Here is a 15,323-nt window from a genome sequence, read left to right on the forward strand (position 1 = left end):
TCACAACTGCAAGAGTTACTGGACAAGAAGTTCATAAGGCCAAGCCATTCTCCGTGGGGAGCCCCGATCTTATTCATTAAGAAGAAAGACGGTACGATGAGAATGTGCATTGACTATCGGGAGTTGAACAAAGTGACGATCAAGAACCGATATCCATTACCGAGGATCGACGATCTTTTCGATCAACTACAAGGAGCGTCAGTATTTTCCAAAATAGACCTGCGATCAGGCTATCATCAGCTCAAGGTTAAGGAGACGGATATACCAAAGAAGACCTTCAGAACGCGCTACGGTCACTACGAGTTCTTAGTGATGTCCTTTGGACTAACCAATGCGCCTGCAGCATTCATGGATCTCATGAATCGAGTATTTCGCGAGTATTTGGATAAGTTTGTCGTCGTGTTCATTGATGATATTCTAATATACTCAAAAAGCTAGGAAGAGCATGCAACACATCTGGAACTGGTCCTCCAGTGCTGTGTGACGAAAAGCTTTACGCTAAGTTATCTAAGTGTGAATTCTGGCTAGAGAAAGTAAGTTTTCTAGGGCACATAGTGTCAAGAGACAGAATTTCAGTAGATCCCACCAAAATAGAAGCTGTTAAGCAGTGGAAACCTCCGAAAAATGCGCATGAGGTTAGAAGTTTTCTTGGGTTAGCTGGATACTATCAGCGATTTGTGGAAGGATTTTCCAAAATAGCCGCACCAATGACTGCCCTTACTCGCAAAAACATCAAATATGAATGGACTAACAAGTGTGAGAATAGTTTTCAGGAGCTGAAAACAAGATTGACGACTGCCCTAGTGCTGACATTCCCTAATGGCACAGAGGGATATACTATTTATAGCGACGCCTCAGGCCGAGGGTTGGGAGCAGTGCTGATGCAGCACAGAAAAGTAATTTCTTATGCTTCTCGACAGCTAAAGAATTACAAGAAGAACTATCCCACTCATGACCTGGAGCTTGCAGCAGTGGTTTTTGCTCTAAAAATATGGAGGCACTACCTATACGGGATACACTGCGACATCTACATTGATCACAAAAGCCTGAAGTATTTCTTCACTCAGAAGGAATTGAATATGAGACAATGTCGATGGTTGGAACTATTTAACAACTATGACTGCGACATTCTGTACCACCCGGGAAAAGCAAACAAGGTGGTAGATGCATTGAGTCGACAACCAGGTGCTTATGTGATGACAGTGAAAGAAATTTCGCCGCAGTTACAAGCCGACCTTGCTACCTTGGATTTAGAGACACTACACCAAATATCCCTTAGCATAACACAAGAATATAATACTCCTGAAAAAGTATTATTATATACATATATGTGGTAAAATAAAAAAATGGCGCTAATTTATTTTGGTGCCCGCCTATAACTTGTTATATTTTTTTCCCCTTTTTTCCTAGCCCGCCTATAACTCTCCCGTTTTCTTCTTCACACCCATCTGTGCCTCTCCCCGCTTGAAATCTTCCTTTAAGCATCTTTACCATCCCGACTGCATTCTGCCCTGGCTCACTCACCATAACTCCTGGCCCATTTGTCGGTTCCGGTTACCCACAGAGCAAGCCAAGCTGGACTCTTTTGGGTCCCCGGAAGGGGTTTTGAGGTTACGGGACTTGATGATGGGGGATGAGGACTGGTTTGAGGACTAGTAGCGGTGGCTTGTGCCAGTTTCCAAGAGGCACATAAAGCCAGAAGGTATTTGGTTATTTAGGGTTGTTGAGAAAGAAGAAGAGAAAAGAGAAAGAGTAAGAGAAAACTTTTAGTATGAAAAGAGAATCTTACGTTTAGTCTCTCTCTCCCATTTCTTGACATCTCCATCTCTCTCTCACATTTCTCCCATTGCTCCTCAATTTCTGGCAATCACTATCTCAATTTCAAGCTCTCATCGGCATGGGTATGTACTTATTCATCTTTATTTATCCATCTTCACTCATCTATTTCTACAACTATAACCCTAATCCTCACTTTAAGTACCATTTTTCTTTCAATTTCTCTTTCTGTTTTTTCATGACTGATCAATGATTCATCATTAATGTTCTCTTTGTTAATTTTATTATTGCAACCATGATAATAATGATCTTTATTTCTATGTTTAAATATGGTGTGTTTTGGAATATAAATGAATGTTTGTATGTAGGCTAAACTTGTATGTATAGAGTGCATTTGTGTTATTTGATGTTTGTGTCAATTTATTTGTAAATTTTGTTTAGTTTGACTGCTTAAATTGGTCTTGTTATATAAAAATAAGCTTTGCTAAACCTATGCATAATAAATGTTTGATGGAATGCTTCAGTGAGATATATGAGTAAAATGAGTTATTATTATAGCTTTTTTTAATCAACTTTTTGTATGGAAATTGAGCTATGTTGAATGGACTTGGCGGCTGACCTTTCAATTGAACTTGGATATTGGCCATATGAGCACACTTACAAGGTTCTAGTATGTATACAAATATTTGGCTTAATAATATTTGGTGCATAAGTCTCCTACTTTTTCAATTGTTGGAATAAATATATATATATATATACCAATTCTCTGCTTGGTTCTTATGAGCTATCTTGAGTGGAAAACAGGATTATCACACCAATGAAGTGGTCATGTTTTCTGCACTTTAGTTGTAATTTCAGTCACTGAATATCTTTATACATCAAATCTTTCATGATATGTAGGTTATAGTTTTTCTATATATCAAATCTTTAATATATAAATATAAACATATATCCTAATATATAATACATGGGACACTATATTGTTCCTTATAATACAGTTAGAAAAGGATCCAATAATATATATATATATATACATAATCATATTCTTTCATGATTTGATTAATTTGTGGAGTTAATATGTCTCATGTTTAATATAGTAGTAAAATTAGTCATCAATATTCTGTACAATACATATTCAACTGTGTTGAGTGTTTGGGTTCTTTTGCAGCCTTTTTCGAAGTCTATTGTTATGTACAGTGTTTGGTACATATAGTAATGAGGTCATCAATAACTTGTTCTGCCATGGCTGAACTATTATCATTATTAGTCTCATTCTTCTGATCTGATAAAGGCAATTCAGGCTCTTCACTCCCCCCCTGAAACAATAGAAGTCACAGCCTCAATCTTTGACACCAAATCTTCCAATACTTGAGGAATCTCTTCAGCCTCAACCAAAGAAGTTAAAGCGTTCTCCTCAGCCACCTCTTCTTCCTCAACTTGTTTCAAATCATCTTTATTCTCAGAACTTTCCTCCACTTGAGGTCTCTTCTCTTCGGGCTCAAAAATGGAAATTTCCCTCTTGTTTGCAGGCTCGTAATCATCATCTTCATCATGAATCTCCACATTTTTCACATCCCCAACAACAACCTCTTTATACTCATCTTGAGAAGATTGTATTACCTCAAGTGTCTCCTCCACTTTCCCATTTGAGGAATCTTCCATGGCAGAAAATCTCAGCTCCTCTTCTTGAAAATTCAGATTAGAAAGCCCTGTATCCAAGTTGTCATTAAGATTATACAGCCACGACAAAAAAATAACAATATTAAAATGCAAAAAGAAAAGAATTTCCTTTCCAGGTAGAGAAAGAATATAATAAAGTCAAAACTAAGAGGAAAAGAGAGAAGAGAGAAGAGGAATATGAATTTAAATCAATACAGAAATGTTCTAATAAATATAAGTTTATAAAGCATGTGACTGTTAGTAGGATCCAAACTTTACAAGTGGAATGTAACAAATAATTCAACGATTACAGGTCGCAGGAAATGAAGATGGTGTAACTACTTTTCAAATGGACATTAAGGTTAGTCAATATTCATCCTATTGTTCTATTCCAATAATTCTCTCAACATAAAAGCCTAAAATATGCAATTTTGATGTATTCTCACATTGGTCATCTGTAGTAATAACAAGAAGTAACACTTGACCATATTTTTCTAGGTGGCTGGAATTACTTTCCCTACCAAACAAAGGATGGTCGGAAGCATATCCTTGGTAATTTTACAAAGATGCATACTAAATAGTGATGAAATTTTCCCAAATTTCTTCTTGCAGTATTTCTGACTACAATTTTTAATATTGTTGCACCAAATTTCCATGTATGGGCCTTTAATATTTGAACATTTTTTTTCTTTTTTCCTGTTGTTATATGATTGAGTGTGTCTACATGAATTAATGCAGCTGAAATGTTGAAGTGCTCACCTCCTCCGTCCAAAGCGCTTTCAAAGCATGCCCCCCTGATTCATGTCATGAAGGCCTGTTAACGCTTGGAGCCATATAATATATATATATTGCTTCAATGCTTGGAATTGATGGTTTGCAACAGTATTGTGATTCTTGTTTACATGATCTTGTTCGACTACAGGTCAGACCTGAGAAGATATACATGTAATCATTGGTAGTGGTGGGAAGAAGGTAAAGAGCATTATAGAAGAGACAGTAGTAGATGCTATTGACACAGAAGAGGACGGGACTGTAAGATCAGAAGAAAGCCTTGTATGCAATTGTTTTTTAATTCCGGATATCATTTTCATCACTGCTAGCTAATTATAACAAATTCATTGCATTTTCAGGTGAAAATCACCTCAAGGGATTTGTTAAGCTTGGAAAAAGCTAGAGCAATTATAAGTAATATGACAATGGTTCCAAGTGTAGGCGATATATATAGGTATATGATTATGTCCTTTGATTTATTTATTTTTATTATTGTTTATTTTCTATGTTTTTATACGATGTAGATCAGGGAAGCATCCTAAATGTTTGTACAAATCTTGTTTATCTAAAATAGGATTTTGTTTGTGGACTTCTTGACTTTGTTGATTATGAAGTTGTTAAGTGGTTAGAGTTTCTGTCCTTTGAACTCTCACTCAAGAACTGTGAGATCAAGTCAATAACAAATTATGGAGCTTTTGTAGAGATAGCACCTGGACGGGAGGTACATTTCGTTCCTCTTTTTAGCCAATATATTTACTCTTCAATTCCTATGGATGGGATGTGAATTTGGGAAGTGATAATGCTCTCTCATTCTTCTCTTTCAGGGACTTTGCCATGTTAGTGAGTTGAGTTCGAATTATATAGCAAAGCCAGAAGACGTAAGCTTTTTTTTTTTTTTTACCTTTTCACTTTTCAAATTTGATAATTTAGGATTTATTGAAAAATAGCTGTAATGCTGCTGATTTTTTTTTACATAGCAACCAACCATTATGCTTATTGGTTAAGAATATAACATGTGAGTTTTGTTTTCTTATTGCATTTTTTTAGGGATAATTAGTATCGAAGATATTGTTGGAAGTGTTACTGCTTGGCTCACCGACAAAGTTATAATGAGGTAAAGAATGATCTTACCTGTAATAATGAGTTGTATCATATTGCTTCTGGAACTGTTATGTGAAATTGCATTTTATTTCAGTAACTATTAATTTTGATAAACACCTCATAGGAATGGAGGTGCTCATTGTTTGTTCTCTTAAGAAATCATCTAGTCTCTTGGACTTGTAATTCACTTTTACGCTATCTTCTCTTCATAGTTTTGACTAAATAATTTATATTCTCACTGCTATTAAATGTGAGAGATGTCTTAAATCCGGATCATTAATTGCTTTGAAATTATTATTATCACCTTAAACCCTCTATAAATGTTACCAAGTATTTAGGTGCATGTAATTATCTCAATTATCTATTGATCAAAAAATGATTCTATTCTTTCAGATTTAACTTGAATCATGCTTATGCTTGTTGTGTGCAATGCTTGCAGTTTGGATTTTATTGTGATTTTTTGTGAGCTTATTTTTATGTCAAGTTGAGAGTATGGCAGCTTGTTAACTTGGCACTTTAAAATTTCTCACATTTTTTGGATTATGGTCTAAGGTGAGTAGTGGCTGTAGTGATGAACCATGGTCATTAATAGGCTTATGATGCTACCTTGAATGACCTTTATATTACATGAAATTATATGTATCTGAATGAAATGAGTATTTTATTAAGTTGATGTCCTTTGCTAATAGTTCAACTTAAGTAACAGTTACTCTTCATTGTCTTCTAAGGTCATCCCATTATGTGAAAATGGTTATGATATTTTCTATTCTTTATCCAGGCCTACATGTTTAAATATGACTCTACTCATGGATTATTCAAAGGAAGCATTAAGGTTGTAGATGATTCAACCTTAGAAATCAATGGGAAGCAGATTAAGGTTGTGAGTAAAAGGTCAATCCCCTATTTTTTTTTGTGTTATTTGAATTTATATCTTTCTATTTTCAGTAAAACCTGTAAGTGGTTGACAATTAGTTTGATTCGGGTTAGGATTAACTGTAACTTAACTCAATCTGGTTATTATGCTTGACCACTTTAACATCAACAGAATAATGCCAAAAACTTCCCCCTTTCATACAAAAAAATAGAGAATAGAACTAATACAACAAAAAAACATAAATATATACATATAGATATATACATACATCTTGATTCATAGAGAGAGAATGCTGAGAGAGTGAGCCAACTAGCCTAACAAAATTTCTATATATAACATAAAAACTGAATAAACTACACACACATACAAAAAATGCTTGTAAATATACAGTATCATATGTAGACAAGCTTTTAGATTTAGTTATTTTCATTGCCTCATTTTGTTGGAACTTTTTAAGTCTTGGTCAACACTATCATAACATCTATAATATTATAAGTACTCTTTGTGCTTGTAGTGGATTAAGCTAATCATAAGTACTCTTTGTCTTATTTTTGTTAATTTATTTGCTGAATATTTGAATTATATATATGCTTTTTGTGTGAGTTTATATAAACTAAGCAAATAAACTTTGGGCATGTAGTTGAGTACTTGAAATTGAATCTTTTGTTGTGGGCTAATTTTGGGTCTTTTTCTGTGTTATATGTTTGGGTATTGTGGACAAGAAGAGTAACTTGTATTACGAGCTTAATTATTTTGGGCAAAGAGTGTGGGGTGGGCTGTGGAGAGAAGAATATGTGTAATCAAATATAAGAGTGGGTTTCTGTTATTTATCAATATAGGAGAAGAAGTTGTTGATGTTCCATAGCCCAGAAATAGTAAGGTGCTTGAATATCTTCTTATTTGTCATGCCTTTTCATCTATTGATTATGGTGTACATGTAGTGATACATAGTATAGAATAGTACAGTACAGTATAGTATGTATATAGCAACACTTCAAACTACTGACAATCAAGTTACATTCTTTAAATAATCGATTTCATTACCCATTTTGCTTTGATCACATTTTTGTGTACTTCTTAATTTCTAACCATTCTCACATTGCTATTAATATTTGTGATTTCTATTAACTATGGTCGTACTACTATTAGTTTGTTTTGTTAATTTGTTTTGAGTCACATTCTGGCTGTTGGAATCTTCAGTTTTTCACTTTTCATTTCAATTTTTCGATTTGTACCCAAGATTGTTGTCTAGTTTTAGTTCGGAACATTTTTTTACAAGTGGTTTGAATCATATTCAGATTGAAAAGAGAGAATAAAAAAGATAAAGTGAAGGGACTAAACTAGTTCATATACTGTAAACTTTAGGATAGAAAAGTTCAAAAATTTCTTTACTCTGTCATTATTTTGTGCTTGACTAGTACTAGAGATCATGAGGCTTTTAACTATCCAGAAGCTGTAATAATAACTATTGTCCTTTCTCATTAAACAAATTGAAAAAGGTTGAATAAAACAAAAAAACATTTATACTCTACTGTCACAAAAATGTACAAGACTATTTATGGATGATCAAACAGAATTAACTTAGATAATCTTTAAGTAAATGGCTAACTCATTAGAAGAGCAAACATTTCTCTCTACTAGCTGGACATGATACCTATGGGAACCAAGATATAGAAATATTTTAAAGTTAGATAATTATAGTCTAAAGAAGAAGAAACTAAAGAAAGCATTAATATTCATGTACAGAGTCATTCGTTACAACTATTCTTGAAAGATATCTTTGTGATATTCCAGCTATACTTATACTAGAGAAAGTAGATTCATATTGTTTTATGCATAATTTTATGAAATATATGAATATTGCATCTAGTCTGGGATTTCTTTTTCTTCTGTTGTTATAGAATATGCTTGGTCTGGGATTTAGATGTGTATATATATTTAAGAAATATGAATATTGCACATGCTCTTGTATTTGGAGCCCATCAAGTTGGGTTTGAGTTTCAGAGTAAGTGTCATATTCACAATACTAGAGTCTAGACCACCATTTTTAGTTTGCATTTAACACTCTTACCACTTATGTACATATCTAAGCTTTATCTTTGGAGCCCATGTGAGAGTATACATGGCTCAGAAACATCAGAAGACAGGAAACCAAATTTATTTTGAATTTACTGCATATTTTTATACAAATTTATGTGTGTTTTTTCATAAACACATGTTTGCATAATAATCTATGAAGTTTTTTCTGTTTCTCTTGATGTGATAATGTGTGCATAGAATCTGTTTGATTAAATTCCTGAATGACTTGTATTTTCTTTAACACATTGCTTCATCCTTCCTAGTAGTACAGATTGCTGCTCTGTTAAGTCCAGACCTCATCTGATGCAGTTGCTGTTTTTTTTTTAATGTTACATTTGAAGTCTGTTAAAATAGTTAAGATAAAAGTGTGTTGGCTTGGTGTGATTATGTGTAAATTTCCCTGTCAATTTACTTCATGAACTTTCATATCTTATAAAAATTATCTATACATATGCATACACACTTTCATATCTTACTAGGTTTCCAAGGACTTGTGTTCCTACCTAAACATCTTTAAAAAAATCCTCCTTGCTTCCCATTCTAGTTGGTATATTTCTGCTTTGATTTTCTAGTTGGGAATTGAGATCTCTTACTTTCATTGTTTATGGAAATCCCATGCTTTTTGTATAGTGAAGCAATGCTAATATATATGTTTTTGCCTTGCTTTTTAACCTGTTTATGCTTTAGCCAGCCATGGGTAATGTTTCATGAGCAATTTTTTCTTCAAATAATGCCTGTGTCATGTTGTTTATGGTATATCTTAGTTTCTTGTTAATTATTTAATTATTTAGGTTTCTTCCTCCAGTAATGGATGTGAGATTCTAACTAGTCTAGTATTGGTTATCTGAAAATCTCATCTTCTTAAGCTTCAGATTTTTTTTAATTCATTTTTGTATCTTAGTAGTGATCACTGCAAGCATAACAGTTGTTATAGGTCCTTTATTTCATTCTCTCTCTCTCTCTGACCATTTCTAAATGTTGATGTTTGTCTGTGTTGCTCTTATAGATATATTTGTTATCTTGATACATTTCACAAGCCTTGTTTTAAGTTGCATGTTTTGTTGCTTCAGTCGTTGTTTTGCATGGTAGTACATCTTGCTATACCCTGCTGTTTTGTCAAGTTTTGGAGTTATTACAAATTAAATTTAAACTTTATATGCTTACAGGTGGAAACTAGCTTAAGTCTTATGTTCTTAATAATAAAAGGACTTTTTTTTACAATGTGCAGGTATATTGAGATGATTTCTTTGGAGCAATTCTTGACAACATTTGTAGTTGAGGCCTTTAGAATGGAAGAATGTATTTCACTAATTTTTGTATACATTTCTTATTTTGTATTTAGTGATAAAGGAATCTGAATTAGGCATAAATTATGTTGTAATATGATTTCTTAAGCCTAGACTAGTAGACTAAATATTGTAATTACATTTGAGTAATTAATAAAAATATATTTATGTTACCTTATTTGGCTTCAACTTTCATATTTGTTTTCCTAGTTTTGTGTAAGTAAAAAAAGATTATGTTTCTCTAAGCTAATATAACACGTGTTATACTAAAGTGTAGTATAACATAAAAAAAGTGTTATACTAAAGTGTAGTATAACACAAATTTATAAGTATTGAAATGTGTTATATAATCGACTATAAATAACATAATTAAACACTTATCTATATATTAAAATAACACAAAAAGTGTGTTGTTGTTGACAGTATAACAACACATCTGCATAACACTGATAAAGTGTTATGTAAAGTACTGTAGTGCACCAAAATTTTTTTTTTTAGATTATTTAAAATTTTGTGCTTTATTTGATTTAAATGTTAAGTGTGATGAATTGTTTTATTTAAGTGTTGTTATTTTATTTAATTGTTTATTTGTTTTATTTGATTGTTTGTTATTTTATTTAATTGTTAGAAATGTTTTGGTTAATTAATTTAATAAGTGAATAATTGTGTAACATGTTATTTTACTATTAGTGTTACATTTTATTTAAGTGTGGCAAATGAGGTAATTATGTGAGCTATGGTGGAATGCACTAAGGTGCATGATAGATAGTAATGCACCCTAGTGATTTAGTGTGTGCTAGTGCATGGTAGCATGGTGCACATGTGTAGATTTTCTACACATTTTATGTTTCCTTATTTTAGATTTATTTGGGTAATTTATTTATAAAAAAAAAAAGAAAAGAAGAGGGAAACAAGGAGTTGGGCGTGTGACGTAGTGGGAAAGGAATACTTTCCTTAAGATGGTAAAAATCAAAAATTGAAGACCATGATCATTTGGGGATAGGCATGATCACATTTTATTCCTTTGTATCTTTTTGAAATAAAGAGAAATTAAGAAAAATAAAAGAGAAATGGAAACTTACCTTATTGTCTTTGGGGAGACTTTATGGGGGGATTTGTGATAAAGGGGCTATGAAAGGAGAGAAGAGCCATTGCTCTTGTGTGTGTGTGTGGCTGCCGTGACCTAGAGAGAGAGAGCGAGAGGAAGAAAGAAAGAAAGGAAGAAGGAAGGAGAAAGTGAAGAGGAACCCCCTAGAGTATGTCTTCTTGTTTTTCTCTTTGCATAATCTTTTTTTGATAATATGATTTTGATTTGTGTTATTTTCTTGTGTGTGTTTGGGTTCTTCCTCCTCCTCATGGTGGCTTTCCCATAAAAACCCTAGGCTTGAACAAGGGTGTGGAGTTTGGGGTATTGATCTTTTGTGTTCTTGATTTTTACAATCAAGAGAGGTAATGGTCTTTTCCTTAGCCTTATATTGTTTTTGGTGGGTTGTATATGAGGTTTTGCTAATGGTGCTAATGGTTGATTTTGGTAGGATTGATGTATAGGATTTGGATTTTGTGAGAGTATGATTTGTGTTTAAGGGTTGTGATGTTGATTTTGCTATGCATAAAAAAAATTGTAATAATCTATGAATACTTGTATGGTGATTTCGGCCTAGGTACACCCAAGGGTGTTCTTGATATGTTGTGTGATTTACAATATATTTGATCCATGTTTTAGGACCTATGATATATGGGTAAGAGAATAAGTGGTAATCTTGATATGTTGATCATGAAATTTTGTTAGATGCATGTTATATTTTGAATGATTAAATTATAAGATGCATGAAAATAATGATAGAAACATGTTAGGTTAATATAAGGCATATGTGAATATGGTGCTTATAAATTACTATATGTTATTTCATTGATAGTGTTTTGTTGGTTTTCATGGAATTGCAACAAATGGTTTTTAAAAGGATTCATGTGAATATGTTAGTGATATTAGAATCATGCATATTATAAGAGCATAATGAGATTTTAGGCATGAATGATTTTATGTAATTTTTAAGACAAAAGTTGAGTTTTACAACGAATTAAGCTTGCTGTTTTTTTCAAAATAATTGGGTAAAAGTTGATAAAAAGATGAGTTGCATGCATAAATAATGTTCTTGATGAATGTGTTAATTTTTATGAAATTAAAAGAGGATTTTAAGTCTCATGTTATGATATTTTACCCAATTAATTTCCTACAGAATTTTTATTGAATTTTGAGAAAAAATGAGTTTATAAAATTGAATATGGTGATTTTTAATGATAATAATAGTTGCTGGAATTTTGTAATAAAATATGAAGTAAGTTTCACTAAAAAAATGAATTTGAGTAATTTTTGGAATAAATTATTTTTCCTAAGTTATGGTAATATTGAAAAATGATATTTTAATGGTATAAATGCATATTTTGTTAATAATGATTTTTCTTTATTTTGATTGAGAAAAATATTTAGACTCTATTTATTTGTGATTTTTGAATAAAATAAATAGTGGCTGAAAGTTTGTTTTAAAAAGGTTAACAAATTGTTATTAAATTGTCACATATGGATTTTTGCTATTTAAAAACTAAGTCTTAAATAAATTAAATCAAAATGTATTTTTCCACACTTAAAATATATTTTTCACATCATTTATGTAACACAATGACAAAATATATTTTTCTAAAGAAACATATTAAAATAGGTATTTTAATTAAATCCAAGCTTGTTGGGTAATTCTTGATAAATTAATATTTATTTAATGAAAATGTCACATATTTTATTTTGAGATAAAATAAAATAAATTTATAAAATAAAATAAAGTTTTTGAGAAATTTAATCAACTTAGAAATTTTAAGAAAAATAAAGCATGTAATATGTCTATTGATTTTAAAATAATAAAAGAAATGTAGAATTATCGTTTTTGAAAAACGTCTTTATTACATGCAAATCAACTTTTACGTCCAAAATCATGATTATTATTCAACTATGTGATTTTTATAAAACAATCATGTTAGTAAAATGGGTAGAACGGGCATTATTCTTTTGGCGATAATTGCATGTTTTAGTGTAACTGTTATCATGAGTGCATGGCCCATGCACACATGAGTTGTATGGAAGGGCAAAATAGTAATTTTATGAACCTAAGAAACGTTATTTTGATTATGATATAGGCTCGTTGAAAAGATTGTGAAATTCTTAGCTTGGACCTGAGGTAAGGAAGTTAGATAGATTTTTATGATTTTATGCTATGAATGGTAAGGCTGTTATATGAATGAACTGTTATGAAATTATGAATGCCTTAATATGATGATCTGTTGAATGTGATATGTGTATGGATGTTAGATACATCAAACAGAATGCGATGTTAGATACATCAAACAGATTTCGATGTCAGATACATCGAACGAGTTACTAAGGACATTGAGACGTGACTCCTAGGGCGGACGCGCCGAGGTTATTCAAGGACCAGTGATCTCCTGTTTACCTCATAGGGTGACATGGACAACTAGCGTTCCATGCTCATCATGTATGCTGTATGATTGTGATATGATGATATGTCACATTTATGTTATGATATGTTGATATGTCACATTTATGTTATGATATGTTGATATGTCACATTTATGTTATGATATGATGATATGTCACATTTATGTTATGATATGTTGATATGTCACATTTATGTTATGATATGTTGATATGTCACATTTATGTTATGATATGTTGATATTTCACATTTATGTTATGATATGATGAAATGTTACGATTATGTTATGATATACCATGATGTTTTTAGATGAACGTTAGTGTTTGGTTGTTTGTTGTTTTTCTTACTTGCTTATTTGCTTGTACTTCCTTACTGGGCTTTTAGCTCACCCCTTTACTTTCCTTCCAAGTAGCAAATAGGTTTTCTCTATGGCACGCGTGGTGACGTGAGGAGTTCTTTCATCATGGGGTGTATGGCGTGGGGCAATCCTATGGACGATAAAACGATCAACGTGGAACGCCATTTAAATTATGTTTTGTTTTAAGAGACTTTCCTAAAATTATCAGTGGGACTCTGTTATTTAACTTAATTGGTTTTTCTTTGAACTTTGCATAAAAACCTATGTTTTATTTTAAACTTATGGCGCCAACTTGCATGATTTTAAATAAGTCCCCCTGAGACTTTAATAATGGATGGTATTCTTTTATAAATTATGTTATGCGAATGTTTTGTAAGTATTAGTCTAGGGCGTTCGTTACAAGTACCCTGACCTACGATAACATAGTCGGTCTTAACACATCAAAAAGTGTTATAGTATGTTTTGATAACACATTTATGGTGTTATTAAAATCATTTTTTCTTTTAGTGAGATAGTAGTTGGTCAATTGGCTAACCTCTCTATCGAGCCTACCATTATGGAAGCTATAAGAGGCGGGCAGTTAGTCGATCCTTGGGTTCAAGGATTGATGCACGAAGTGATGAACGAGGGGAGACCAGGATTCCATATCTCCGAAGATGGAGTATTGGGGTTCAAGGGAAGAATATGTGTTCCTGATGATGACGAGATCAAGAAGCAGATCTTTTTCGAAGGACATAATGCTCCTTATGCCATGTATTCGGGTGCCACAAAAATGTACCAAGACTTGAAGAAGTAATTTTGGTGGCCTGGGATGAAAAAGGAGATGGCAGAATATGTGGCACACTGCTTGACTTGTCAGCAGACAAAGGCCGAGCATCGACGGCCAGCCAGATTGTTACAACCCTTAGAAATTCCGGAATGGAAGTGGGAGATGGTCACTATGGACTTTGTCACAGGTCTACCAACCACTCCCAAGGGGCACAATGCCATTTGGGTTATCGTGGATAGGCTGACTAAGTTCGCTCATTTCTTGCCGATCAAGGTAACTTATGGCGCACATAAGTTAGCAGATATTTACATTGCAGAAATAATGAGACTGCATGGTGTACCCAACTCCATCGTATCAGATCACGACGGACGTTTTACCTTGACATTCTGGAATAGAATTCACAAGGTTGGGTACTAAACTGAAGTTTAGCACTTCTTTCCACCCGTAAACAGACGGTCAAAGTGAACGAACAATTCAGACCCTGGACGATATGCTAAGAGCCTACGTGCTCAACTTTCAAGGGTCATGGAATGAGAAGCTTCCACTGATAGAGTTCGCTTACTATAATAGCTATCATGATTCCATCAAGATGGCTCCGTATGAGGCGTTGTATGGAAGGAAATGCCGATCACTGATTCATTGGCACGAGACTGGTGAAAGAAAGTTTCTCGGATTGGATGAGGTTGATTAGATTACCGAGGACATCCGACGGATAAGGCAACGCTTGCAAACTTCGGTTGATCGACAACGCAAATATGCTGATCGACGCAGGAAACCCCTGGTGTTTGAGGTTGGCGATAATGTGCTGCTAAAGGTAGCTCCACTACGAGGGGCTATGCGATTTGGGAAGAAAGGAAAGCTTAGCCCAAGGTTCGTTGGACCTTTCGAAATCATAGAGAGGATCGGGGAAGTAGCTTATCGTTTAGCTCTTCCGCCCGCCCTGTCTAAGGTGCATGATGTGTTTCATGGTTCCTTATTGAGAAAATACATGTGTGATCCCTCACATGTAATCAGCTATGAGCAGCTGAGCGTGGATCCTCAACTCGTCTATGAGGAAAAACCGGTTATGATACTAGACCGAAAGGAAAAAGTGTTGAGGAACAAGACGGTGCCATTGGTAAAGGTGCAGTGGTGTAACCATGGCATT

At 33.2% G+C, this 15,323-nt stretch overlaps 1 long non-coding RNA gene across 5 annotated transcripts; it reads left to right on the plus strand.

The window, feature by feature from the left end:
- The first annotated feature begins 1,768 nt into the window (after positions 1–1,768).
- On the plus strand, positions 1,769–9,719 carry LOC133803544 (uncharacterized). 5 transcript variants are annotated; one of them, XR_009878033.1, is made up of 8 exons: positions 1,769–1,901; positions 3,749–3,796; positions 3,934–3,987; positions 4,174–4,488; positions 4,566–4,660; positions 4,821–4,927; positions 5,031–5,084; positions 9,489–9,719. It is a non-coding gene; the product is annotated as an uncharacterized LOC133803544 (long non-coding RNA). The 5 variants fall into 5 exon arrangements; XR_009878011.1 differs by having other exon boundaries at positions 3,934–4,488; XR_009878044.1 differs by having other exon boundaries at positions 3,934–4,467.
- The last annotated feature ends 5,604 nt before the right edge of the window (positions 9,720–15,323 follow it).

Source organism: Humulus lupulus, chromosome 1, assembly GCF_963169125.1.
Source record: "Humulus lupulus chromosome 1, drHumLupu1.1, whole genome shotgun sequence".
NCBI lineage: Eukaryota > Viridiplantae > Streptophyta > Magnoliopsida > Rosales > Cannabaceae > Humulus > Humulus lupulus.